Genomic DNA, 26,318 nt, shown 5'->3' with positions numbered 1-26,318 from the left:
GTCTGAAACAGAGGGTCTGAAAAAGAGGGCACGAAACAGAGGGCGCGAAACAGAGGGTCTGAAACAGAGGGGCTGAAACAGAGGACGAGAAACAGAGGGTCTGAAACAGAGGGTCTGAAACAGAGGGCGCGAAACAGAGGGCGCGAAACAGAGGTCGAGAAACAGAGGGTCTGAAACAGAGGGGCTGAAACAGAGGGTCTGAAACAGAGGGTCTGAAACAGAGGGGCTGTAAATGAGGGCGAGAAACAGAGGGGCTGAAACAGAGGGGCTGAAGCAGAGGGTCTGAAACAGAGGGTCTGAAAGAGAGGGGCTGAAACAGAGGGCGAGAACCAGAGGGTCTGAAACAGAGGGCGAGAAACAGAGGGGCCGACACAGTGGGCGAGAAACAGAGGGTCTGAAACAGAAGGGCTGAAACAGAGGGGCTGAAACAGAGAGTAGAAATAGAGGGTCTGAAACAGAGGGGCTGAAACAGAGTGCGAGAAACAGAGGGTCTGAAACAGAGGGCGAGAAACAGAGGGGCCGAAACAGAGGGCGAGAAACAGAGGGGCCGAAACAGAGGGCGAGAAACAGAGGGTCTGAAACAGAGGGTCTGAAACAGAGGGGCTGAAACAGAGGGGGCGAAACAGAGGGCGCGAATCAGAGGGCGCAATAGAGAGGGCGAGAAACAGAGGGCGAGAAACAGAGGGGCTGAAACAGAGGGGCTGAAACAGAGGGGCTGAAACAGAGGGCGCGAAAAAGAGGGCGAGAAACAGAGGGTCTGAAACAGAGGGTCTGAAACAGAGGGGTTGAAACAGAGGGTCTGAAACAGAGGGGCTGAAACAGAGGGCGAGAAACAGAGGGTCTGAAACAGAGGGTCTGAAAAAGAGGGCACGAAACAGAGGGCGCGAAACAGAGGGTCTGAAACAGAGGGGCTGAAACAGAGGGCGTGAAACAGAGGGTCTGAAACTGAGGGTCTGAAACAGAGGGCGCGAAACAGAGGCCGCGAAACAGAGGTCGAGAAACAGTCGGCCTGAAACGGAGGGCGAGAAACAGAGGGTCTGAAACAGCGGGGCTGAAACAGAGGGCGCGAAACAGAGGGCGCGAAAAAGAGAGCGAGAAACAGAGGGTCTGAAACAGAGGGTCTGAAACAGAGGGGCTGAAACAGAGGGTCTGAAACAGAGGGGCTGAAACAGAGGGCGAGAAACAGTCGGGCTGAAACAGAGGGCGAGAAACAGAGGGTCTGAAACAGCGGGGCTGAAACAGAGGGCGCGAAACAGAGGGCGCGAAACAGAGAGCGAGAAATAGAGGGTCTGAAACAGAGGGGCTGAAACAGAGGGGCTGAAACAGAGGGTCTGAAACAGAGGGGCTGAAACAGAGGGCGAGAAACAGAGGGGCTGAAACAGAGGGGATGTAACAGAGGGGCTGAAACAGAGGGCGCGAAAAAGAGGGCGAGAAACAGAGGGTCTGAAACAGAGGGTCTGAAACAGAGGGGTTGAAACAGAGGGTCTGAAACAGAGGGGCTGAAACAGAGGGCGAGAAACAGAGGGTCTGAAACAGAGGGTCTGAAAAAGAGGGCACGAAACAGAGGGCGCGAAACAGAGGGTCTGAAACTGAGGGGCTGAAACAGAGGACGAGAAACAGAGGGTCTGAAACAGAGGGTCTGAAACAGAGGGCGCGAAACAGAGGGCGCGAAACAGAGGTCGAGAAACAGAGGGTCTGAAACAGAGGGGCTGAAACAGAGGGTCTGAAACAGAGGGTCTGAAACAGAGGGGCTGAAACAGAGGGCGAGAAACAGAGGGGCTGAAACAGAGGGTCTGAAAGAGAGGGGCTGAAACAGAGGGCGAGAAACAGAGGGTCTGAAACAGAGGGCGAGAAACAGAGGGGCCGAAACAGAGGGCGAGAAACAGAGGGGCCGACACAGAGGGCGAGAAACAGAGGGTCTGAAACAGAAGGGCTTAAACAGTGGGGCTGAAACAGAGAGTAGAAATAGAGGGTCTGAAACAGAGGGGCTGAAACAGAGTGCGAGAAACAGAGGGTCTGAAACAGAGGGCGAGAAACAGAGGGGCCGAAACAGAGGGCGAGAAACAGAGGGGCCGAAACAGAGGGCGAGAAACAGAGGGTCTGAAACAGAGGGTCTGAAACAGAGGGGCTGAAACAGAGGGGGCGAAACAGCGGGCGCGAATCAGAGGGCGCGATAGAGAGGGCGAGAAACAGAGGGCGAGAAACAGAGGGGCTGAAACAGAGGGGCTGAAACAGAGGGGCTGAAACAGAGGGCGCGAAACAGAGGGTCTGAAACAGAGGGCGCGAAAAAGAGGGCGAGAAACAGAGGGTCTGAAACAGAGGGTCTGAAACAGAGGGGTTGAAACAGAGGGTCTGAAACAGAGGGGCTGAAACAGAGGGCGCGAAACAGAGGGTCTGAAACAGAGGGGCTGAAACAGAGGGCGTGAAACAGAGGGTCTGAAACTGAGGGTCTGAAACAGAGGGCGCGAAACAGAGGTCGCGAAACAGAGGTCGAGAAACAGTCGGGCTGAAACAGAGGGCGAGAAACAGAGGGTCTGAAACAGCGGGGCTGAAACAGAGGGCGCGAAACAGAGGGCGCGAAACAGAGAGCGAGAAACAGAGGGTCTGAAACAGAGGGGCTGAAACAGAGGGGCTGAAACAGAGGGTCTGAAACAGAGGGGCTGAAACAGAGGGCGAGAAACAGTCGGGCTGAAACAGAGGGCGAGAAACAGAGGGTCTGAAACAGCGGGGCTGAAACAGAGGGCCCGAAACAGTGGGCGCGAAACAGAGAGCGAGAAACAGAGGGTCTGAAACAGAGGGGCTGAGACAGAGGGGCTGAAACAGAGGGTCTGAAACAGAGGGGCTGAAACAGAGGGCGAGAAACAGAGGGGCTGAAACAGAGGGGATGTAACAGAGGGGCTGAAACAGAGGGCGCGAAAAAGAGGGCAAGAAACAGAGGGTCTGAAACAGAGGGTCTGAAACAGAGGGGTTGAAACAGAGGGTCTGAAACAGAGGGGCTGAAACAGAGGGCGAGAAACAGAGGGTCTGAAACAGAGGGTCTGAAAAAGAGGGCACGAAACAGAGGGTGTGAAACAGAGGGTCTGAAACTGAGGGGCTGAAACAGAGGACGAGAAACAGAGGGTCTGAAACAGAGGGTCTGAAACAGAGGGCGCGAAACAGAGGGCGCGAAACAGAGGTTGAGAAACAGAGGGTCTGAAACAGAGGGGCTGAAACAGAGGGTCTGAAACAGAGGGTCTGAAACAGAGGGGCTGAAACAGAGGGCGAGAAACAGAGGGGCTGAAACAGAGGGGCTGAAGCAGAGGGTCTGAAACAGAGGGTCTGAAAGAGAGGGGCTGAAACAGAGGGCGAGAAACAGAGGGTCTGAAACAGAGGGCGAGAAACAGAGGGGCCGAAACAGAGGGCGAGAAACAGAGGGGCCGACACAGAGGGCGAGAAACAGAGGGTCTGAAACAGAGGGGCTGAAACAGAGGTGCTGAAACAGAGAGTAGAAATAGAGGGTCTGAAACAGAGGGGCTGAAACAGAGGGCGAGAAACAGAAGGGCCGAAACAGAGGGCGAGAAACAGAGGGTCTGAAACAGAGGGTCTGAAACAGAGGGGCTGAAACAGAGGGCGCGAAACAGAAGGCGCGAATCAGAGGGCGCGATAGAGAGGGCTAAAAACAGAGGGCGAGAAACAGAGGGGCTGAAACAGAGGGGCTGAAACAGAGGGGCTGAAACAGAGGGCGCGAAACAGAGGGTCTGAAACAGAGTGCGCGAAAAAGAGGGCGAGAAACAGAGGGTCTGAAACAGAGGGTCTGAAACAGAGGGGTTGAAACAGAGGGTCTGAAACAGAGGGGCTGAAACAGAGGGCGAGAAACAGTCGGGCTGAAACAGAGGGCGATAAACAGAGGGTCTGAAACAGAGGGGCTGAAACAGAGGGCGCGAAACAGAGGGCGCGAAACAGAGGGCGCGAAACAGAGGGTCTGAAACAGAGGGGCTGAAACAGAGGGTCTGAAACAGAGGGGCTGAAACAGAGGGCGAGAAACAGAGGGGCTGAAACAGAGGGGCTGTAACAGAGGGGCTGAAACAGAGGGTCTGAAACAGAGGGCGCGAAAAAGAGGGCGAGAAACAGAGGGGCTGAAACAGAGGGCGAGAAACAGAGGGCGAGAAACAGAGGGGCTGAAACAGAGGGGCTGAAACAGAGGGCGCGAAACAGAGGGTCTGAAACAGAGGGCGCGAAAAAGAGGGCGAGAAACAGAGGTTCTGAAAAAGAGGGCGAGAAACAGAGGGTCTGAAACAGAGGGGCTGAAACAGTGGGGCTGAAACAGAGGGTGAGAAACAGAGGGTCTGAAAGAGAGGGCCTGAAACAGAGGGCGAGAAAAAGAGAGTCTGAAACAGAGGGCGAGAAACAGAGGTGCCGAAAGAGAGGGCGAGAAACAGAGGGGCCGAAACAGAGGGCGAGAAACAGAGGGGCTGAAACAGAGGCGCTGAAACAGAGGGTCTGAAACAGAGGGGCTGAAACAGAGGGCGAGAAACAGAGGGGCTGAAACAGAGGGGCTGAAACAGAGGGGCTGAAACAGAGGGTCTGAAACAGAGGGGCTGAAACAGAGGGCGAGAAACAGAGGGGCTGAAACAGAGGGGCTGAAACAGAGGGGCTGAAACAGAGGGCGCGAAACAGAGGGGCTGAAACAGAGGGGCTGAAACAGTGAGTCTGAAACAGACGGGCTGAAACAGAGGGCGAGAAACAGAGGGGCTGAAACAGAGGGTGAGAAACAGAGGGTCTGAAACAGAGGGTCGGAAACAGAGGGTCTGAAACAAAGGGCGAGAAACAGAGGGGCCGAAACAGAGGGCGAGAAACAGAGGGGCTGAAACAGAGGGCGAGAAACAGAGGGTCTGAAACAGAGGGTCTGAAACAGAGTGTCTGAAACACAGGGGCTGAAACAGAGGGCGCGAAACAGAGGGCGCGAAACAGAGGGCGAGAAACAGAGGTCTGAAACAGAGGGGCTGAAACAGAGGGGCTGAAACAGAGGGTCTGAAACAGAGGGGCTGAAACAGAGGGCGAGAAACAGAGGGGCTGAAACAGAGGGGCTGAAACAGAGGGTCTGAAACTGAGGGCGCGAAACAGAGGGCGAGAAACAGAGGACGAGAAACAGAGGGGCTGAAACAGAGGGCGCGAAACAGAGGGCGAGAAACAGAGGGTCTGAAACAGAGGGTCTGAAACAGAGGGGCTGAAACAGAGGGTCTGAAACAGAGGGGCTGAAACAGAGGGCGAGAAACAGAGGGGCTGAAACAGAGGGCGAGAAACAGAGGGTCTGAAACAGAGGGCACGAAACAGAGGGCGCGAAACAGAGGGTCTGAAACAGAGGGTCTGAAACAGAGGGCGCGAAACAGAGGGCGCGAAACAGAGGTCGAGAAACAGAGGGTCTGAAACAGAGGGGCTGAAACAGAGGGTCTGAAACAGAGGGTCTGAAACAGAGGGGCTGAAACAGAGGGCGAGAAACAGAGGGGCTGAAACAGAGGGGCTGATGCAGAGGGTCTGAAACAGAGGGTCTGAAACAGAGGGGCTGAAACAGAGGGCGAGAAACAGAGGGTCTGAAGCAGAGGGCGAGAAACAGAGGGGCCGAAACAGAGGGCGAGAAACAGAGGGGCCGACACAGAGGGCGAGAAACAGAGGGGCCGACACAGAGGGCGAGAAACAGAGGGTCTGAAACAGATGGGCTGAAACAGAGGGGATGAAACAGAGAGTAGAAATAGAGGGTCTGAAACAGAGGGGCTGAAACAGAGTGCGAGAAACAGAGGGTCTGAAACAGAGGGCGAGAAACAGAGGGGCCGAAACAGAGGGCGAGAAACAGAGGGGCCGAAACAGAGGGCGAGAAACAGAGGGTCTGAAACAGAGGGTCTGAAACAGAGGGTCTGAAACAGAGGGCGCGAAACAGAGGGCGCGAAACAGAGGGCGAGAAACAGAGGGCGAGAAACAGAGGGACTGAAACAAAGGGGCTGAAACAGAGGGCGCGAAACAGAGGGTCTGAATCAGAGGGCGCGAAAAAGAGGGCGAGAAACAGAGGGTCTGAAACAGAGGGTCTGAAACAGAGGGGTTGAAACAGAGGGTCTGAAACAGAGGGGCTGAAACAGAGGGCGAGAAACAGTCGGGCTGAAACAGAGTGCGAGAAACAGAGGGTCTGAAACAGAGGGGCTGAAACAGAGGGCGCGAAACAGAGGGCGCGAAACAGAGTGCGAGAAACAGAGGGTCTGAAACAGAGGGGCTGAAACAGAGGGGCTGAAACAGAGGGTCTGAACCAGAGGGGCTGAAACAGAGGGCGAGAAACAGAGGGGCTGAAACAGAGGGGCTGTAACAGAGGGGCTGAAACAGAGGGTCTGAAACAGAGGACGAGAAACAGAGGGCGAGAAACAGAGGGCCTGAAACAGAGGGGCTGAAATAGAGGGGCTGAAACAGAGGGCGCGAAACAGAGGGCGAGAAACAGAGGGCGCGAAAAAGAGGGCGAGAAACAGAGGGTCTGAAACAGAGGGTCTGAAACAGAGGGGTTGTAACAGAGGGTCTGAAACAGAGGGGCTGAAACAGAGGGCGAGAAACAGAGGGGCTGAAACAGAGGGCGAGAAACAGAGGGCGAGAAACAGAGGGGCTGAAACCGAGGGTCTGAAACAGAGGGCGAGAAACTGAGGGGCCGAAACAGACGGCGAGAAACAGAGGGTCTGAAACAGAGGGTCTGAAACAGAGGGGCTGAAACAGAGGGCGCGAAACAGAGTGCGCGAAACAGAGGGTCTGAAATAGAGGGTCTGAAACAGAGGGGCTGAAACAGAGGGGCTGAAACAGAGGGTCTGAAACAGAGGGGCTGAAACAGAGGGAGAGAAACAGAGGGGCTGAAACAGAGGGGCTGAAACAGAGGGTCTGAAACAGAGGGTCTGAAACAGAGTGGCTGAAACAGAGGGCGAGAAACAGAGGGGCCGACACAGAGGGCGAGAAACAGCGGGTCTGAAACAGAGGGGCTGAAACAGAGGGGCTGAAACAGAGGGTGAGAAACAGAGGGTCTGAAAGAGAGGGGCTGAAACAGAGGGCGAGAAAAAGAGAGTCTGAAACAGAGGGCGAGAAACAGAGGTGCCGAAACAGAGGGCGAGAAACAGAGGGGCCGAAACAGAGGGCGAGAAACAGAGGGGCTGAAACAGAGGGGCTGAAAGAGAGGGTCTGAAACAGAGGGGCTGAAACAGAGGGCGAGAAACAGAGGGGCTGAAACAGACGGGCTGAAACAGAGGGTCTGAAACAGAGGGGCTGAAACAGAGGGCGAGAAACAGAGGGGCTGAAACAGAGGGGCTGAAACAGAGGTGCTGAAACAGAGGGCGCGAAACAGAGGGTCTGAAACAGAGGGCGAGAAACAGAGGGTCTGAAACAGAGGGGCTGAAACAGAGGGTCTGAAACAGAGGGGCTGAAACAGAGGGCGAGAAACAGAGGGGCTGAAACAGAGGGCGAGAAACAGAGGGTCTGAAACAGAGGGTCGGAAACAGAGGGTCTGAAACAGAGGGCGAGAAACAGAGGGGCCGAAACAGAGGGCGAGAAACAGGGGGGCTGAAACAGAGGGCGAGAAACAGAGGGTCTGAAACAGAGGGTCTGAAACAGAGGGTCTGAAACTGAGGGGCTGAAACAGAGGGGGCGAAACAGAGGGCGCGAAACAGAGGGCGAGAAACAGAGGGTCTGGAACAGAGGGGCTGAAACAGCGGGGCTGAAACAGAGGGTCTGAAACAGAGGGGCTGAAACAGAGGGCGAGAAACAGAGGGGCTGAAACAGAGGGGCTGAAACAGAGGGGCTGAAACAGAGGGTCTGAAACAGAGGGCGCGAAACAGAGGGCGAGAAACAGAGGACGAGAAACAGAGGGGCTGAAACAGAGGGCGCGAAACAGAGGGCGAGAAACAGAGGGTCTGAAACAGAGGGTCTGAAACAGAGAGGCTGAAACAGAGGGCGAGAAACAGAGGGGCTGAAACAGAGGGCGAGAAACAGAGGGTCTGAAACAGAGGGTCTGAAACAGAGGGCACGAAACAGAGGGCGCGAAACAGAGGGTCTGAAACAGAGGGGCTGAAACAGAGGACGAGAAACAGAGGATCTGAAACAGAGGGTCTGAAACAGAGGGCGAGAAACAGAGGGTCTGAAACAGAGGGTCTGAAACAGAGGGTCTGAAACAGAGGGCGCGAAACTGAGGGGCCGAAACAGAGGGCGAGAAACTGAGGGTCTGAAACAGAGGGTCTGAAACAGAGGGGCTGAAACAGAGGGGCTGAAACAGAGGGTCTGAAACAGAGGGGCTGAAACAGAGGGTGAGAAACAGTGGGGCTGAAACAGAGGGCGAGAAACAGAGGGTCTGATTCAGAGGGGCTGAAACAGAGGGGGCGAAACAGAGGGCGAGAAACAGTCGGGCTGAAACAGAGGGCGAGAAACAGATGGTCTGAAACAGCGGGGCTGAAACAGAGGGCGCGAAACAGTGGGCGCGAAACAGAGAGCGAGAAACAAAGGGTCTGAAACAGAGGGGCTGAAACAAAGGGGCTGAAACAGAGGGTCTGAAACAGAGGGTCTGAAACAGAGGGCGAGAAACAGAGGGGCTGAAACAGAGGGGATGTAACAGAGGGGCTGAAACAGAGGGCGCGAAAAAGAGGGCGAGAAACAGAGGCTCTGAAACAGAGGGTCTGAAACCGAGGGGCTGATACAGAGGGGCTGAAACAGAGGGTCTGAAACAGAGGGGCTGAAACAGAGGGTGAGAAACAGTGGGGCTGAAACAGAGGGCGAGAAACAGAGGGTCTGATTCAGAGGGGCTGAAACAGAGGGGCTGAAGCAGAGGGCGAGAAACAGTCGGGCTGAAACAGAGGGCGAGAAACAGAGGGTCTGAAACAGCGGGGCTGAAACAGAGGGCGCGAAACAGTGGGCGCGAAACAGAGAGCGAGAAACGGAGGGTCTGAAACAGAGGGGCTGAAACAAAGGGGCTGAAACAGAGGGTCTGAAACAGACGGGCTGAAACAGAGGGCGAGAAACAGAGGGGCTGAAACAGAGGGGATGTAACAGAGGGGCTGAAACAGAGGGCGCGAAAAAGAGGGCGAGAAACAGAGGGTCTGAAACAGAGGGTCTGAAACAGAGGGGTTGAAACAGAGGGTCTGAAACAGAGGGGCTGAAACAGAGGGCGAGACACAGAGGGTCTGAAACAGAGGGTCTGAAAAAGAGGGCACGAAACAGAGGGCGTGAAACAGAGGGTCTGAAACTGAGGGGCTGAAACAGAGGACGAGAAACAGAGGGTCTGAAACAGAGGGTCTGAAACAGAGGGCGCGAAACAGAGGGCGCGAAACAGAGGTTGAGAAACAGAGGGTCTGAAACAGAGGGGCCGAAACAGAGGGTCTGAAACAGAGGGTCTGAAACAGAGGGGCTGAAACAGAGGGCGAGAAACAGAGGGGCTGAAACAGAGGGGCTGAAGCAGAGGGTCTGAAACAGAGGGTCTGAAAGAGAGGGGCTGAAACAGAGGGCGAGAAACAGAGGGTCTGAAACAGAGGGCGAGAAACAGAGGGGCCGAAACAGAGGGCGAGAAACAGAGGGGCCGACACAGAGGGCGAGAAACAGAGGGTCTGAAACAGAGGGGCTGAAACAGAGGGGCTGAAACAGAGAGTAGAAATAGAGGGTCTGAAACAGAGGGGCTGAAACAGAGTGCGAGAAACAGAGGGTCTGAAACAGAGGGCGAGAAACAGAGGGGCCGAAACAGAGGGCGAGAAACAGAAGGGCCGAAACAGAGGGCAAAAACAGAGGGTCTGAAACAGAGGGTCTGAAACAGAGGGGCTGAAACAGAGGGCGCGAAACAGAAGGCGCGAATCAGAGGGCGCGATAGAGAGGGCTAAAAACAGAGGGCGAGAAACAGAGGGGCTGAAACAGAGGGGCTGAAACAGAGGGGCTGAAACAGAGGGCGCGAAACAGAGGGTCTGAAACAGAGTGCGCGAAAAAGAGGGCGAGAAACAGAGGGTCTGAAACAGAGGGTCTGAAACAGAGGGGTTGAAACAGAGGGTCTGAAACAGAGGGGCTGAAACAGAGGGCGAGAAACAGTCGGGCTGAAACAGAGGGCGAGAAACAGAGGGTCTGAAACAGAGGGGCTGAAACAGAGGGCGCGAAACAGAGGGCGCGAAAAAGAGAGCGAGAAACAGAGGGTCTGAAACAGAGGGGCTGAAACAGAGGGTCTGAAACAGAGGGGCTGAAACAGAGGGCGAGAAACAGAGGGGCTGAAACAGAGGCGCTGTAACAGAGGGGCTGAAACAGAGGGTCTGAAACAGAGGGCGAGAAACAGAGGGCAAGAAACAGAGGGCGAGAAACAGAGGGGCTGAAACAGAGGGGCTGAAACAGAGGGCGCGAAACAGAGGGTCTGAAACAGAGGGCGCAAAAAAGAGGGCGAGAAACAGAGGGTCTGAAAAAGAGGGCGAGAAACAGAGGGTCTGAAACAGAGGGGCTGAAACAGTGGGGCTGAAACAGAGGGTGAGAAACAGAGGGTCTGAAAGAGAGGGCCTGAAACAGAGGGCGAGAAAAAGAGAGTCTGAAACAGAGGGCGAGAAACAGAGGTGCCGAAAGAGAGGGCGAGAAACAGAGGGGCCGAAACAGAGGGCGAGAAACAGAGGGGCTGAAACAGAGGCGCTGAAACAGAGGGTCTGAAACAGAGGGGCTGAAACAGAGGGCGAGAAACAGAGGGGCTGAAACAGAGGGGCTGAAACAGAGGGGCTGAAACAGAGGGTCTGAAACAGAGGGGCTGAAACAGAGGGCGAGAAACAGAGGGGCTGAAACAGACGGGCTGAAACAGAGGGGCTGAAACAGAGGGCGCGAAACAGAGGGGCTGAAACAGAGGGGCTGAAACAGTGAGTCTGAAACAGACGGGCTGAAACAGAGGGCGAGAAACAGAGGGGCTGAAACAGAGGGTGAGAAACAGAGGGTCTGAAACAGAGGGTCGGAAACAGAGGGTCTGAAACAAAGGGCGAGAAACAGAGGGGCCGAAACAGAGGGCGAGAAACAGAGGGGCTGAAACAGAGGGCGAGAAACAGAGGGTCTGAAACAGAGGGTCTGAAACAGAGTGTCTGAAACAGAGGGGCTGAAACAGAGGGCGCGAAACAGAGGGCGCGAAACAGAGGGCGAGAAACAGAGGTCTGAAACAGAGGGGCTGAAACAGAGGGGCTGAAACAGAGGGTCTGAAACAGAGGGGCTGAAACAGAGGGCGAGAAACAGAGGGGCTGAAACAGAGGGGCTGAAACAGAGGGTCTGAAACTGAGGGCGCGAAACAGAGGGCGAGAAACAGAGGACGAGAAACAGAGGGGCTGAAACAGAGGGCGCGAAACAGAGGGCGAGAAACAGAGGGTCTGAAACAGAGGGTCTGAAACAGAGGGGCTGAAACAGAGGGTCTGAAACAGAGGGGCTGAAACAGAGGGCGAGAAACAGAGGGGCTGAAACAGAGGGCGAGAAACAGAGGGTCTGAAACAGAGGGCACGAAACAGAGGGCGCGAAACAGAGGGTCTGAAACAGAGGGGCTGAAACAGAGGACGAGAAACAGAGGGTCTGAAACAGAGGGTCTGAAACAGAGGGCGCGAAACAGAGGGCGCGAAACAGAGGTCGAGAAACAGAGGGTCTGAAACAGAGGGGCTGAAACAGAGGGTCTGAAACAGAGGGTCTGAAACAGAGGGGCTGAAACAGAGGGCGAGAAACAGAGGGGCTGAAACAGAGGGGCTGATGCAGAGGGTCTGAAACAGAGGGTCTGAAACAGAGGGGCTGAAACAGAGGGCGAGAAACAGAGGGTCTGAAGCAGAGGGCGAGAAACAGAGGGGCCGAAACAGAGGGCGAGAAACAGAGGGGCCGACACAGAGGGCGAGAAACAGAGGGTCTGAAACAGATGGGCTGAAACAGAGGGGATGAAACAGAGAGTAGAAATAGAGGGTCTGAAACAGAGGGGCTGAAACAGAGTGCGAGAAACAGAGGGTCTGAAACAGAGGGCGAGAAACAGAGGGGCCGAAACAGAGGGCGAGAAACAGAGGGGCCGAAACAGAGGGCGAGAAACAGAGGGTCTGAAACAGAGGGTCTGAAACAGAGGGTCTGAAACAGAGGGCGCGAAACAGAGGGCGCGAAACAGAGGGCGAGAAACAGAGGGCGAGAAACAGAGGGACTGAAACAGAGGGGCTGAAACAGAGGGCGCGAAACAGAGGGTCTGAAACAGAGGGCGCGAAAAAGAGGGCGAGAAACAGAGGGTCTGAAACAGAGGGTCTGAAACAGAGGGGTTGAAACAGAGGGTCTGAAACAGAGGGGCTGAAACAGAGGGCGAGAAACAGTCGGGCTGAAACAGAGTGCGAGAAACAGAGGGTCTGAAACAGAGGGGCTGAAACAGAGGGCGCGAAACAGAGGGCGCGAAACAGAGTGCGAGAAACAGAGGGTCTGAAACAGAGGGGCTGAAACAGAGGGGCTGAAACAGAGGGTCTGAACCAGAGGGGCTGAAACAGAGGGCGAGAAACAGAGGGGCTGAAACAGAGGGGCTGTAACAGAGGGGCTGAAACAGAGGGTCTGAAACAGAGGGCGAGAAACAGAGGGCGAGAAACAGAGGGCCTGAAACAGAGGGGCTGAAACAGAGGGGTTGAAACAGAGGGTCTGAAACAGAGGGCGCGAAAAAGAGGGCGAGAAACAGAGGGTCTTAAACAGAGGGTCTGAAACAGAGGGGTTGAAACAGAGGGTCTGAAACAGAGGGTCTGAAACAGAGGGCGAGAAACAGAGGGGCTGAAACAGAGGGCGAGAAACAGAGGGCGAGAAACAGAGGGGCTGAAACCGAGGGTCTGAAACAGAGGGCGAGAAACTGAAGGGCCGAAACAGACGGCGAGAAACAGAGGGTCTGAAACAGAGGGTCTGAAACAGAGGGGCTGAAACAGAGGGCGCGAAACAGAGTGCGCGAAACAGAGGGTCTGAAATAGAGGGTCTGAAACAGAGGGGCTGAAACAGAGGGGCTGAAACAGAGGGTCTGAAACAGAGGGGCTGAAACAGAGGGAGAGAAACAGAGGGGCTGAAACAGAGGGGCTGAAACAGAGGGTCTGAAACAGAGGGTCTGAAACAGAGTGGCTGAAACAGAGGGCGAGAAACAGAGGGGCCGACACAGAGGGCGAGAAACAGCGGGTCTGAAACAGAGGGGCTGAAACAGAGGGGCTGAAACAGAGGGTGAGAAACAGAGGGTCTGAAAGAGAGGGGCTGAAACAGAGGGCGAGAAAAAGAGAGTCTGAAACAGAGGGCGAGAAACAGAGGTGCCGAAACAGAGGGCGAGAAACAGAGGGGCCGAAACAGAGGGCGAGAAACAGAGGGGCTGAAACAGAGGGGCTGAAAGAGAGGGTCTGAAACAGAGGGGCTGAAACAGAGGGCGAGAAACAGAGGGGCTGAAACAGACGGGCTGAAACAGAGGGTCTGAAACAGAGGGGCTGAAAGAGAGGGCGAGAAACAGAGGGGCTGAAACAGAGGGGCTGAAACAGAGGTGCTGAAACAGAGGGCGCGAAACAGAGGGTCTGAAACAGAGGGCGAGAAACAGAGGGTCTGAAACAGAGGGGCTGAAACAGAGGGTCTGAAACAGAGGGGCTGAAACAGAGGGCGAGAAACAGAGGGGCTGAAACAGAGGGCGAGAAACAGAGGGTCTGAAACAGAGGGTCTGAAACAGAGGGTCTGAAACTGAGGGGCTGAAACAGAGGGTCGGAAACAGAGGGTCTGAAACAGAGGGCGAGAAACAGAGGGGCCGAAACAGAGGGCGAGAAACAGAGGGGCTGAAACAGAGGGCGAGAAACAGAGGGTCTGAAACAGAGGGTCTGAAACAGAGGGTCTGAAACTGAGGGGCTGAAACAGAGGGGGCGAAACAGAGGGCGCGAAGCAGAGGGCGAGAAACAGAGGGTCTGGAACAGAGGGGCTGAAACAGCGGGGCTGAAACAGAGGGTCTGAAACAGAGGGGCTGAAACAGAGGGCGAGAAACAGAGGGGCTGAAACAGAGGGGCTGAAACAGAGGGGCTGAAACAGAGGGTCTGAAACAGAGGGCGCGAAACAGAGGGCGAGAAACAGAGGACGAGAAACAGAGGGGCTGAAACAGAGGGCGCGAAACAGAGGGCGAGAAACAGAGGGTCTGAAACAGAGGGTCTGAAACAGAGAGGCTGAAACAGAGGGCGAGAAACAGAAGGGTTTAAACAGAGGACGAGAAACAGAGGGTCTGAAACAGAGGGTCTGAAACAGAGGGCACGAAACAGAGGGCGCGAAACAGAGGGTCTGAAACAGAGGGGCTGAAACAGAGGACGAGAAACAGAGGATCTGAAACAGAGGGTCTGAAACAGAGGGCGAGAAACAGAGGGTCTGAAACAGAGGGTCTGAAACAGAGGGTCTGAAACAGAGGGCGCGAAACTGAGGGGCCGAAACAGAGGGCGAGAAACTGAGGGTCTGAAACAGAGGGTCTGAAACAGAGGGGCTGAAACAGAGGGGCTGAAACAGAGGGCGAGAAACAGAGGGGCTGAAACAGGGGGTGAGAAACAGTGGGGCTGAAACAGAGGGCGAGAAACAGAGGGTCTGATTCAGAGGGGCTGAAACAGAGGGGGCGAAACAGAGCGCGCGAAACAGAGGGTCTGAAACAGAGGGGCCGAAACAGAGAGCGAGAAACAGAGGGTCTGAAACAGAGGGTCTGAAACAGAGGGTCTGAAACAGAGGGCGCGAAACAGAGGGCGAGAAACAGAGGGTCTGAAACAGAGGGTCTGAAACAGAGGGGCTGAAACAGAGGGTCTGAAACAGAGGGGCTGAAACAGAGGGCGAGAAACAGAGGGGCTGAAACAGTGGGCGAGAAACAGAGGGTCTGAAACAGAGGGTCTGAAAAAGAGGGCACGAAACAGAGGGCGCGAAACAGGGTCTGAAACAGAGGGGCTGAAACAGAGGACGAGAAACAGAGGGTCTGAAACAGAGGGTCTGAAACAGAGGGCGCGAAACAGAGGGCGAGAAACAGAGGTGGAGAAAAAGAGAGTCTGAAACAGAGGGCGAGAAACAGAGGTGCCGAAACAGAGGGCGAGAAACAGAGGGGCCGAAACAGAGGGCGAGAAACAGAGGGCGAGAAACAGAGGGGCTGAAACAGACGGGCTGAAACAGAGGGTCTGAAACAGAGGGGCTGAAAGAGAGGGCGAGAAACAGAGAGGCTGAAACAGAGGGGCTGAAACAGAGGTGCTGAAACAGAGGGCGCGAAAGAGAGGGTCTGAAACAGAGGGCGAGAAACAGAGGGTCTGAAACAGAGGGGCTGAAACAGAGGGTCTGAAACAGAGGGGCTGAAACAGAGGGCGAGAAACAGAGGGGCTGAAACAGAGGGCGAGAAACAGAGGGTCTGAAACAGAGGGTCGGAAACAGAGGGTCTGAAACAGAGTGCGAGAAACAGAGGGGCCGAAACAGAGGGCGAGAAACAGAGGGGCTGAAACAGAGGGCGAGAAACAGAGGGTCTGAAACAGAGGGTCTGAAACAGAGGGTCTGAAACAGAGGGTCTGAAACAGAGGGGCTGAAACAGAGGGGGCGAAACAGAGGGGCTGAAACAGAGGGCGAGAAACAGAGGGGCTGAAACAGAGGGGCTGAAACGGAGGGGCTGAAACAGAGGGTCTGAAACAGAGGGCGCGAAACAGAGGGCGAGAAACAGAGGACGAGAAACAGAGGGTCTGAAACAGAGAGGCTGAAACAGAGGGTCTGAAACAGAGGGGCTGAAACAGAGGGCGAGAAACAGAGGGGCTGAAACAGAGGGCGAGAAACAGAGGGTCTGAAACAGAGGGTCTGAAACAGAGGGCACGATACAGAGGGCGCGAAACAGAGGGTCAGAAACAGAGGGGCTGAAACAGAGGACGAGAAACAGAGGGTCTGAAACAGAGGGTCTGAAACAGAGGGCGAGAAACAGAGGGTCTGAAACAGAGGGTCTGAAACAGAGGGTCTGAAACAGAGGGCGCGAAACAGTGGGGCCGAAACAGAGGGCGAGAAACTGAGGGTCTGAAACAGAGGGTCTGAAACAGAGGGGCTGAAACAGAGGGGCTGAAACAGAGGGTCTGAAACAGAGGGGCTGAAACAGAGGGCGAGAAACAGAGGGGCTGAAACAGAGGGCGAGAAACAGAGGGTCTGATTCAGAGGGGCTGAAACAGAGGGGGCGAAACAGAGCGCGCGAAACAGAGGGTCTGAAACAGAGGGGCCGAAACAGAGAGCGAGAAACAGAGGGTCTGAAACAGAGGGTCTGAAACAGAGGGCGCGAAACAGAGGGCGAGAAACAGAGGGTCTGAAACAGAGGGTCTGAACCAGAGGGGCTGAAACAGAGGGTCTGAAACAGAGGGGCTGAAACAGAGGGCGAGAAACAGAGGGGCTGAAACAGTGGGCGAGAAACAGAGGGTCTGAAACAGAGGGTCTGAAAAAGAGGGCACGAAACAGAGGGCGCGAAACAGAGGGTCTGAAACAGAGGGGCTGAAACAGAGGACGAGAAACAGAGGGTCTGAAACAGAGGGTCTGAAACAGAGTGCGCGAAACAGAGGGCGCGAAACAGAGGTCGAGAAACAGAGGGTCTGAAACAGAGGGGCTGAAACAGAGGGTCTGAAACAGAGGGTCTGAAACAGAGGGGCTGTAACAGAGGGCGAGAAACAGAGGGGCTGAAACAGAGGGGCTGAAGCAGAGGGTCTGAAACAGAGGGTCTGAAAGAGAGGGGCTGAAACAGAGGGCGAGAAACAGAGGGTCTGAAACAGAGGGCGAGAAACAGAGGGGCCGAAACAGAGGGCGAGAAACAGAGGGGCCGACACAGAGGGCGAGAAACAGAGGGTCTGAAACAGAGGGGCTGAAACAGAGGGGCTGAAACAGAGAGTAGAAATAGAGGGTCTGAAACAGAGGGGCTGAAACAGAGTGCGAGAAACAGAGGGTCTGAAACAGAGGGCGAGAAACAGAGGGGCCCAAACAGAGGGCGAGAAACAGAGGGGCCGAAACAGAGGGCGAGAAACAGAGGGTCTGAAACAGAGGGTCTGAAACAGAGGGGCTGAAACAGAGGGGGCGAAACAGAGGGCGCGAATCAGAGGGCGCGATAGAGAGGGCGAGAAACAGAGGGCGAGAAACAGAGGGGCTGAAACAGATGGGCTGAAACAGAGGGGCTGAAACAGAGGGCGCGAAACAGAGGGTCTGAAACAGAGGGTGCGAAAAAGAGGGCGAGAAACAGAGGGTCTGAAACAGAGGGTCTGAAAGAGAGGGGCTGAAACAGAGGGCGAGAAAAAGAGAGTCTGAAACAGAGGGCGAGAAACAGAGGTGCCGAAACAGAGGGCGAGAAACAGAGGGGCGGAAACAGAGGGCGAGAAACAGAGGGGCTGAAACAGAGGGGCTGAAAGAGAGGGTCTGAAACAGAGGGGCTGAAACAGAGGGCGAGAAACAGAGGGGCTGAAACAGACGGGCTGAAACAGAGGGTCTGAAACAGAGGGGCTGAAAGAGAGGGCGAGAAACAGAGGGGCTGAAACAGAGGGGCTGAAAGAGAGGTGCTGAAACAGAGGGCGCGAAACAGAGGGTCTGAAACAGAGGGCGAGAAACAGAGGGTCTGAAACAGAGGGGCTGAAACAGAGGGTCTGAAACAGAGGGGCTGAAACAGAGGGTGAGAAACAGAGGGGCTGAAACAGAGGGCGAGAAACAGAGGGTCTGAAACAGAGGGTCGGAAACAGAGGGTCTGAAACAGAGGGCGAGAAACAGAGGGGCCGAAACAGAGGGCGAGAAACAGAGGGGCTGAAACAGAGGGCAAGAAACAGAGGGTCTGAAACAGAGGGTCTGAAACAGAGGGTCTGAAACAGAGGGGCTGAAACAGAGGGGGCGAAACAGGTGGCGCGAAACAGAGGGCGAGAAACAGAGGGTCTGGAACAGAGGGGCTGAAACAGCGGGGCTGAAACAGAGGGTCTGAAACAGAGGGGCTGAAACAGAGGGCGAGAAACAGAGGGGCTGAAACAGAGGGGCTGAAACAGAGGGGCTGAAACAGAGGGTCTGAAACAGAGGGCGCGAAACAGAGGGCGAGAAACAGAGGACGAGTAACAGAGGGGCTGAAACAGAGGGCGCGAAACAGAGGGCGAGAAACAGAGGGTCTGAAACAGAGGGTCTGAAACAGAGAGGCTGAAACAGAGGGTCTGAAACAGAGGGGCTGAAACAGAGGGCGAGAAACAGAGTGGCTGAAACAGAGGGCGAGAAACAGAGGGGCTGAAACAGAGGGTCTGAAACAGAGGGCACGAAACAGAGGGCGCGAAACAGAGGGTCTGAAACAGAGGGGCTGAAACAGAGGACGAGAAACAGAGGATCTGAAACAGAGGGTCTGAAACAGAGGGCGAGAAACAGAGGGTCTGAAACAGAGGGTCTGAAACAGAGGGTCTGAAACAGAGGGCGCGAAACTGAGGGGCCGAAACAGAGGGCGAGAAACTGAGGGTCTGAAACATAGGGTCTGAAATAGAGGGGCTGAAACAGAGGGGCTGAAACAGAGGGTCTGAAACAGAGGGGCTGAAACAGAGGGCGAGAAACAGAGGGGCTGAAACAGAGGGCGAGAAACAGAGGGTCTGATTCAGAGGGGCTGAAACAGAGGGGGCGAAACAGAGCGTGCGAAACAGAGGGTCTGAAACAGAGGGGCCGAAACAGAGAGCGAGAAACAGAGGGTCTGAAACAGAGGGTCTGAAACAGAGGGTCTGAAACAGAGGGCGCGAAACAGAGGGCGAGAAACAGAGGGTCTGAAACAGAGGGTCTGAAACAGAGGGGCTGAAACAGAGGGTCTGAAACAGAGGGGCTGAAACAGAGGGCGAGAGACAGAGGGGCTGAAACAGTGGGCGAGAAACAGAGGGTCTGAAACAGAGGGTCTGAAAAAGAGGGCACAAAACAGAGGGCGCGAAACAGAGGGTCTGAAACAGAGGGGCTGAAACAGAGGACGAGAAACAGAGGGTCTGAAACAGAGGGTCTGAAACAGAGGGCGCGAAACAGAGGGCGCGAAACAGAGGTCGAGAAACAGAGGGTCTGAAACAGAGGGGCTGAAACAGAGGGTCTGAAACAGAGGGTCTGAAACAGAGGGGCTGAAACAGAGGGCGAGAAACAGAGGGGCTGAAACAGAGGGGCTGAAGCAGAGGGTCTGAAACAGAGGGTCTGAAAGAGAGGGGCTGAAACAGAGGGCGAGAAACAGAGGGTCTGAAACAGAGGTCGAGAAACAGAGGGGCCGAAACAGAGGGCGAGAAACAGAGGGGCCGACACAGAGGGCGAGAAACAGAGGGTCTGAAACAGAGGGGCTGAAACAGAGGGGATGAAACAGAGAGTAGAAATAGAGGGTCTGAAACAGAGGGGCTGAAACAGAGTGCGAGAAACAGAGGGTCTGGAACAGAGGGCGAGAAACAGAGGGGCCGAAACAGAGGGCGAGAAACAGAGGGGCCGAAACAGAGGGCTAGAAACAGAGGGTCTGAAACAGAGGGTCTGAAACAGAGGGGCTGAAACAGAGGGGGCGAAACAGAGGGCGCGAATCTGAGGGCGCGATAGAGAGGGCGAGAAACAGAGGGCGAGAAACAGAGGGGCTGAAACAGAGGGGCTGAAACAGAGGGGCTGAAACAGAGGGGTTGAAACAGAGGGTCTGAAACAGAGGGTGCGAAAAAGAGGGCGAGAAACAGAGGGTCTGAAACAGAGGGTCTGAAACAGAGGGGTTGAAACAGAGGGTCTGAAACAGAGGGGCTGAAACAGAGGGCGAGAAACAGACGGTCTGAAACAGAGGGTCTGAAAAAGAGGGCACGAAACAGAGGGCGCGAAACAGAGGGTCTGAAACAGAGGGGCTGAAACAGAGGGCGTGAAACAGAGGGTCTGAAACTGAGGGTCTGAAACAGAGGGTCTGAAACAGAGGGTCTGAAACAGAGGGGCTGAAACAGAGGGCGAGAAACAGAGGGGCTGAAACAGAGGGTCTGAAACAGAGGGTCTGATTCAGAGGGGCTGAAACAGAGGGGGCGAAACAGAGCGCGCGAAACAGAGGGTCTGAAACAGAGGGGCCGAAACAGAGAGCGAGAAACAGAGGGTCTGAAACAGAGGGTCTGAAACAGAGGGTCTGAAACAGAGGGCGCGAAACAGAGGGCGAGAAACAGAGGGTCTGAAACAGAGGGTCTGAAACAGAGGGGCTGAAACAGAGGGTCTGAAACAGAGGGGCTGAAACAGAGGGCGAGAAACAGAGGGGCTGAAACAGTGGGCGAGAAACAGAGGGTCTGAAACAGAGGGTCTGAAAAAGAGGGCACGAAACAGAGGGCGCGAAACAGAGGGTCTGAAACAGAGGGGCTGAAACAGAGGACGAGAAACAGAGCGTCTGAAACAGTGGGTCTGAAACAGAGGGCGCGAAACAGAGGGCGCGAAACAGAGGTCGAGAAACAGAGGGTCTGAAACAGAGGGGCTGAAACAGAGGGTCTGAAACAGAGGGGCTGAAACAGAGGGGCTGAAACAGAGGGCGAGAAACAGAGGGGCTGAAACAGAGGGGTTGAAGCAGAGGGTCTGAAACAGAGGGTCTGAAAGAGAGGGGCTGAAACAGAGGGCGAGAAACAGAGGGTCTGAAACAGAGGGCGAGAAACAGAGGGGCCGAAACAGAGGGCGAGAAACAGAGGGGCCGACACAGAGGGCGAGAAACAGAGGGTCTGAAACAGAGGGGCTGAAACAGAGGGGCTGAAACAGAGAGTAGAAATAGAGGGTCTGAAACAGAGGGGCTGAAACACTGTGCGAGAAACAGAGGGTCTGAAACAGAGGGCGATAAACAGAGGGGCCGAAACAGAGGGCGAGAAACAGAGGGGCCGAAACAGAGGGCGAGAAACAGAGGGTCTGAAACAGAGGGTCTGAAACAGAGGGGCTGAAACAGAGGGGGCGAAACAGAGGGCGCGAATCAGAGGGCGCGATAGAGAGGGCGAGAAACAGAGGGCGAGAAACAGAGGGGCTGAAACAGAGGGGCTGAAACAGAGGGGCTGAAACAGAGGGCGCGAAACAGAGGGTCTGAAACAGAGGGTGCGAAAAAGAGGGCGAGAAACAGAGGGTCTGAAACAGTGGGTCTGAAACAGAGGGGTTGAAACAGAGGGTCTGAAACAGAGGGGCTGAAACAGAGGGCGAGAAACAGAGGGTCTGAAACAGAGGGTCTGAAAAAGAGGGCACGAAACAGAGGGCGCGAAACAGAGGGTCTGAAACAGAGGGGCTGAAACAGAGGGCGTGAAACAGAGAGTCTGAAACTGAGGGTCTGAAACAGAGGGCGCGAAACAGAGGGCGCGAAACCGAGGTCGAGAAACAGAGGGTCTGAAACAGAGGGGCTGAAACAGAGGGTCTGAAACAGAGGGTCTGAAACAGAGGGGCTGAAACAGAGGGCGAGAAACAGAGGGGCTGAAACAAAGGGGCTGAAGCAGAGGGTCTGAAACAGAGGGTCTGAAAGAGAGGGGCTGAAACAGAGGGCGAGAAACAGAGGGTCTGAAACAGAGGGCGAGAAACAGAGGGGCCGAAACAGAGGGCGAGAAACAGAGGGGCCGACACAGAGGGCGAGAAACAGAGGGTCTGAAACAGAGGGGCTGAAACAGAGGGGCTGAAACAGAGAGTAGAAATAGAGGGTCTGAAACAGAGGGGCTGAAACAGAGTGCGAGAAACAGAGGGTCCGAAACAGAGGGCGAGAAACAGAGGGGCCGAAACAGAGGGCGAGAAACAGAGGGGCCGAAACAGAGGGCGAGAAACAGAGGGTCTGAAACAGAGGGTCTGAAACAGAGGGGCTGAAACAGAGGGGGCGAAACAGAGGGCGCGAATCAGAGGGCGCGATAGAGAGGGCGAGAAACAGAGGGCGAGAAACAGAGGGGCTGAAACAGAGGGGCTGAAACAGAGGGGCTGAAACAGAGGGCGCGAAACAGAGGGTCTGAAACAGAGGGCGCGAAAAAGAGGGCGAGAAACAGAGGGTCTGAAACAGAGGGTCTGAAACAGAGGGGTTGAAATAGAGGGTCTGAAACAGAGGGGCTGAAACAGAGGGCGAGAAACAGTCGGGCTGAAACAGAGGGCGAGAAACAGAGGGTCTGAAACAGAGGGGCTGAAACAGAGGGTCTGAAACAGAGGGTCTGAAACAGAGGGGCTGAAACAGAGGGCGAGAAACAGAGGGTCTGAAACAGAGGGGCTGGAACAGAGTGTCAGAAACAGAGGGGCTGAAACAGAGGGCGAGAAACAGAGGGGCTGAAACAGAGGGGCTGTAACAGAGGGGCTGAAACAGAGGGTCTGAAAAAGAGGGCGAGAAACAGAGGGCGAGAAACAGAGGGGCTGAAACACAGGGGCTGAAACAGAGGGGCTGAAACAGAGGGCGCGAAACAGAGGGTCTGAAACAGAGGGCGCGAAAAAGAGGGCGAGAAACAGAGGGTCTGAAACAGAGGGTCTGAAACAAAAGGGGCTGAAACAGAGGGTCTGAAACAGAGGGGCTGAAACAGAGGGCGAGAAACAGAGGGGCTGAAACAGAGGGCGAGAAACAGAGGGCGAGAAACAGAGGGGCTGAAACCGAGGGTCTGAAACAGAGGGCGAGAAACAGAGGGGCCGAAACAGAGGGCGAGAAACAGAGGGTCTGAAACAGAGGGTCTGAAACAGAGTGGCTGAAACAGAGGGCGCGAAACAGAGGGCGCGAAACAGAGGGTCTGAAATAGAGGGTCTGAAACAGAGGGGCACAAACAGAGGGGCTGAAACAGAGGGTCTGAAACAGAGGGGCTGAAACAGAGGGAGAGAAACAGAGGGGCTGAAACAGAGGGGCTGAAACAGAGGGTCTGAAACAGAGGGTCTGAAACAGAGTGGCTGAAACAGAGGGCAAGAAACAGAGGGGCCGACACAGATGGCGAGAAACAGAGGGTCTGAAACAGAGGGGCTGAAACAGAGGGGCTGAAACAGAGGGTGAGAAACAGAGGGTCTGAAAGAGAGGGGCTGAAACAGAGGGCGAGAAAAAGAGAGTCTGAAACAGAGGGCGAGAAACAGAAGTGCCGAAGCAGAGGGCGAGAAAAAGAGTGGCCGAAACAGAGGGCGAGAAACAGAGGGGCTGAAACAGAGGGGCTGAAAGAGAGGGTCTGAAACAGCGGGGCTGAAACAGAGGGCGAGAAACAGAGGGGCTGAAACAGAGGGGCTGAAACAGAGGGTCTGAAACAGAGGGGCTGAAACAGAGGGCGAGAAACAGAGGGCCTGAAACAGAAGGGCTGAAACAGAGGGGCTGAAACAGTGGGCGTGAAACAGAGGGTCTGAAACAGAGGGCGAGAAACAGAGGGTCTGAAACAGAGGGGCTGAAACAGAGGGTCTGAAACAGAGGGGCTGAAACAGAGGGCGAGAAACAGACGGGTTGAAACAGAGGGCGAGAAACAGAGGGTCTGAAACAGAGGGTCGGAAACAGAGCGTCTGAAACAGAGGGCGAGAAACAGAGGGGCCGAAACAGAGGGCGAGAAACAGAGGGGCTGAAACAGAGGGCGAGAAACAGAGGGTCTGAAACCGAGGGTCTGAAACATTGGGTCTGAAACAGAGGGGCTGAAACAGAGGGCGCGAAACAGAGGGGGCGAAACAGAGGGCGAGAAACAGAGGGTCTGAAACAGAGGGGCTGAAACAGAGGGGCTGAAACATAGGGTCTGAAACAGAGGGGCTGAAACAGAGGGCGAGAAACAGAGGGGCTGAAACAGAGGGGCTGAAACAGAGGGTCTGAAACAGAGGGCGCGAAACAGAGGGCGAGAAACTGAGGACGAGAAACAGAGGGGCTGAAACAGAGTGCGCGAAACAGAGGGCGAGAAACAGAGGGTCTGAAACAGAGGGTCTGAAACAGAGAGGCTGAAACAGATGGTCTGAAACAGAGGGGCTGAAACAGAGGGCGAGAAACAGAGAGGCTGAAACAGAGAGCGAGAAACAGAGGGTCTGAAACAGAGGGTCTGAAACAGAGGGCACGAAACAGAGGGCGCGAAACAGAGGGTCTGAAACAGAGGGGCTGAAACAGAGGACGAGAAACAGAGGGTCTGAAACAGAGGGTCTGAAACAGAGGGCGAGAAACAGAGGGTCTGAAACAGAGGGTCTGAAACAGAGGGTCTGACACAGAGGGCGCGAAACTGAGGGGCCGAAACAGAGGGCGTGAAACAGAGGGTCTGAAACAGAGGTGCTGAAACAGAGGGTCTGAAAAAGAGGGCACGAAACAGAGGGCGCGAAACAGAGGGTCTGAAACAGAGGGGCTGAAACAGAGGACGAGAAACAGAGGGTCTGAAACAGAGGGTCTGAAACAGAGGGCGCGAAACAGAGGGCGCGAAACAGAGGTCGAGAAACAGAGAGTCTGAAACAGAGGGGCTGAAACAGAGGGTCTGAAACAGAGGGTCTTAAACAGAGGGGCTGAAACAGAGGGCGAGAAACAGAGGGGCTGAAACAGAGGGGCTGAAGCAGAGGGTCTGAAACAGAGGGTCTGAAAGAGAGGGGCTGAAACAGAGGGCGAGAAACAGAGGGTCTGAAACAGAGGGCGAGAAACAGAGGGGCCGAAACAGAGGGCGAGAAACAGAGGGGCCGACACAGAGGGCGAGAAACAGAGGGTCTGAAACAGAGGGGCTGAAACAGAGGGGCTGAAACAGAGAGTAGAAATAGAGTGTCTGAAACAGAGGGGCTGAAACAGAGGGGCTGAAACAGAGGGGGCGAAACAGAGGGCGCGAATCAGAGGGCGCGATAGAGAGGGCGAGAAACAGAGGGCGAGAAACAGAGGGGCTGAAACAGAGGGGCTGAAACAGTGGGGCTGAAACAGAGGGCGCGAAACAGAGGGTCTGAAACAGAGGGTGCGAAAAAGAGGGCGAGAAACAGAGGGTCTGAAACAGAGGGTCTGAAAGAGAGGGGCTGAAACAGAGGGCGAGAAAAAGAGAGTCTGAAACAGAGGGCGAGAAAAAGAGGTGCCGAAACAGAGGGCGAGAAACAGAGGGGCCGAAAAAGAGGGCGAGAAACAGAGGGGCTGAAACAGAGGGGCTGAAAGAGAGGGTCTGAAACAGAGGGGCTGAAACAGAGGGCGAGAAACAGAGGGGCTGAAACAGACGGGCTGAAACAGAGGGTCTGAAACAGAGGGGCTGAAAGAGAGGGCGAGAAACAGAGGGGCTGAAACAGAGGGGCTGAAACAGAGGTGCTGAAACAAAGGGCGCGAAACAGAGGGTCTGAAACAGAGGGCGAGAAACAGAGGGTCTGAAACAGAGGGGCTGAAACAGAGGGTCTGAAACAGAGGGGCTGAAACAGAGGGCGAGAAACAGAGGGGCTGAATCAGAGGGCGAGAAACAGAGGGTCTGAAACAGAGGGTCGGAAACAGAGGGTCTGAAACAGAGGGCGAGAAACAGAGGGGCCGAAACAGAGGGCGAGAAACAGAGGGGCTGAAACAGAGGGCGAGAAACAGAGGGTCTGAAACAGAGGGTCTGAAACAGAGGGGTTGAAATAGAGGGTCTGAAACAGAGGGGCTGAAACAGAGGGCGAGAAACAGTCGGGCTGAAACAGAGGGCGAGAAACAGAGGGTCTGAAACAGAGGGGCTGAAACAGAGGGTCTGAAACAGAGGGTCTGAAACAGAGGGGCTGAAACAGAGGGCGAGAAACAGAGGGTCTGAAACAGAGGGGCTGGAACAGAGTGTCAGAAACAGAGGGGCTGAAACAGAGGGCGAGAAACAGAGGGGCTGAAACAGAGGGGCTGTAACAGAGGGGCTGAAACAGAGGGTCTGAAAAAGAGGGCGAGAAACAGAGGGCGAGAAACAGAGGGGCTGAAACACAGGGGCTGAAACAGAGGGGCTGAAACAGAGGGCGCGAAACAGAGGGTCTGAAACAGAGGGCGCGAAAAAGAGGGCGAGAAACAGAGGGTCTGAAACAGAGGGTCTGAAACAAAAGGGGCTGAAACAGAGGGTCTGAAACAGAGGGGCTGAAACAGAGGGCGAGAAACAGAGGGGCTGAAACAGAGGGCGAGAAACAGAGGGCGAGAAACAGAGGGGCTGAAACCGAGGGTCTGAAACAGAGGGCGAGAAACAGAGGGGCCGAAACAGAGGGCGAGAAACAGAGGGTCTGAAACAGAGGGTCTGAAACAGAGTGGCTGAAACAGAGGGCGCGAAACAGAGGGCGCGAAACAGAGGGTCTGAAATAGAGGGTCTGAAACAGAGGGGCACAAACAGAGGGGCTGAAACAGAGGGTCTGAAACAGAGGGGCTGAAACAGAGGGAGAGAAACAGAGGGGCTGAAACAGAGGGGCTGAAACAGAGGGTCTGAAACAGAGGGTCTGAAACAGAGTGGCTGAAACAGAGGGCGAGAAACAGAGGGGCCGACACAGATGGCGAGAAACAGAGGGTCTGAAACAGA

This window comes from Chiloscyllium punctatum, chromosome 48 (assembly GCF_047496795.1).
Source record: "Chiloscyllium punctatum isolate Juve2018m chromosome 48, sChiPun1.3, whole genome shotgun sequence".
Taxonomy (NCBI): Eukaryota; Metazoa; Chordata; class Chondrichthyes; order Orectolobiformes; family Hemiscylliidae; genus Chiloscyllium; species Chiloscyllium punctatum.
The sequence above is the reverse complement of the archived record's forward strand: the minus strand, read 5'-3'. Positions refer to the sequence as shown.